Here is a 2,524-nt window from a genome sequence, read left to right as displayed (position 1 = left end):
TTCGATGATCATGTTATGCATTATGATACACACATACATAACACTTTTCATTCTTTTTAAAGACCATAGACGACAAGGATTTTAACAAAATGCCAGCGTTGTTGAAGATCCCCAAAACACCTCTCGATATCCTTTCTCGTAGACTCTTTTACATTCTTAAAATACTGTCTTTTTTCATTCAAAGGGTGTTTAAATAGTTTCACAATAATCGCATATTCTAGATATATTGCATCGCCCAGATAGTATCCATGATCGTAGAAGTTACCATTAGCCCAAAACGAAACGACAGGAACGGTCCCAAAGATGTAACTCTCCAACACAGATGACTGTTCTAAGACGGTTATGTCATTGTTGGAACCGAAATAACCAAAGAATGCTGACCAAATCCAAAGGTCGTATGAAGCAATCGCTTGGAGGCTGACCGTTGGTCCCTTTTGATCACCTCGTGTGTATTAAACTCGCCATGCAGTTGGACAATTAGCTCATTCCCAATACATACAATCTACACTCCAGATCATGCGGGGTAAACCATGCATCCTTGCATGTATCTCGTAAAGACGTTATATAGTTTTAATATTCCTATATTTTGTACAATTTATAAAATAATTTATTAAAGTATACAAGTGATATAATTATTTAAAAAAAATGAAATGCACCGTAACAAAAATACTCCAAGGTGTCCCGAGGTGTTTTATCGGCCATCTTTAAATACTCGTCGTTGATGTCGGACGTGTTTCTGTAGGCGAGCACGCGTATGGCTGACGTAAATTCTGAATAGCTGTGAATCCTAGCGTCCCTCGACCGTCTGGTTTTTGCTTAAAGTAATCAAGGTCACGCTCCAAATCATTGGTTGTCACACCCCAACCTATGGCGGAAAATGCCGGGGAAATCTGTCACACCCCAAACTAAGGTGGAAATATCGGTGCGTGAGATTGCTTACAGCTCTCAAGGTACTATCGTGCAATAATTATAGTTACAATATCTATTATTTAATTAAATAATTCAAAGTGCATGATTCCATAAATAGAACAAGTAAAAACAAAATAAGTTTAAAGTTTTTGTGTCTTCTCTCTAGCATGCATATAATCCTAAGTATCCCCAAACAACTTAGTAATCATATCCCACGGTAACCTGCATATGCGTTAAAAATACAATAATTTTGTCAACACTAGGTTGAGTGAGTATAACACCGGATTTAAGACACTATATTAATAATAAATAAAAGTGTAGACTGTTCCTGTGAGATAAACAGTTAAGCCATAACACATAAACAATCAATCAAACCATAAAGAAAAGGCTCAGCCAATTCCATATAAATGGATATTGGTTACCAAGCAAGGACTAAACCATTGCCATAAAAATGGACATCGGTTGCCAAATATAGCCGCATGATCATATTATAAATGAGGAAATTCTCCAAAAGGCGTTCAAATAAAGCAAATAAGCGAATAGCAAGTTAGGCAAACTGATATACACACAAGGATAAACAGTTTCAGTTTAGTACTATATAATATAAAAATAGCTAGTTACGCATATGTTCCGAGGGGAGTTAGATACTTACCTTGGTAATTAAGCAAGAGATAATGATTCAACAAGTAAGATAAAGGTAGATCAAACTCTGACGAGATAGCCTAATAAGGAATATTTGCGGAAATTTAAATACGAATTCAACAACGAATCTAAACTAGATAGATGTTTGGGATTAAGATCTAATGGGTTATTGTAAAAGTTATTTATTTTTTTAGTTTATTATTAATTTTATTAACAAAGCTTTATTGTAAATCATATGATTTAATATATAAAATACACATAAATAATAAAACTTTGGGTAGATTATATAAAGATATTTGTTTTTCTTAAAATAAAAAATGCCTTATATATATATATATATATATATATATATATATATATATATAGAGAGAGAGAGAGAGAGAGAGAGAGAGCAAGGTTAAAATAAGAAGTAGATTTTTCCTAAAAAGTGTAAAAAGTGTGTTTTCATCATTATATCTAATAAAACACACCGCATAATAAACACACCTCCACTAAAATAAAACACACCGCACAATAAACACACTTTCCATATCCACCATCAGATCAACATATCTAACGCACCAGATTACTTCTTACACTTTCTAGACACACTTCACTTCTTATTTTAACCTCACCCTATATATATATTTATATATATATATATATATATATATATAGGGAAGGGTTATACTAAAGAGAAGTAGTTTCCTAGAAAGACAAGGAATAAAACATAACCATTGGATCATGTTAATCAATGGTTGAGCTTTAAAATTACCAAAAACCGACATAGTTTCCTATAATTACTCTTTCACCACTATAACCGACATAGTTTCTTAGAATTGTTCTTTCACCATAGGTTGTAATGTCACTTGTCAAAAATCTATTGGTTCTTATCACTCTTAGGAAACTCTTTCTTTTTATATGAACCCTTTTCTGTGTGTATATATATATATATTATTAAGGATATCTTTTATATATGTATTGTAGATAATAA

The sequence above is a fragment of the Bidens hawaiensis genome, unplaced genomic scaffold (assembly GCF_021521415.1).
Source record: "Bidens hawaiensis isolate Kalapana, Puna unplaced genomic scaffold, B.hawaiensis_p1.1 tig00030539_1, whole genome shotgun sequence".
Lineage (NCBI taxonomy): Eukaryota > Viridiplantae > Streptophyta > Magnoliopsida > Asterales > Asteraceae > Bidens > Bidens hawaiensis.
The sequence above is the reverse complement of the archived record's forward strand: the minus strand, read 5'-3'. Positions refer to the sequence as shown.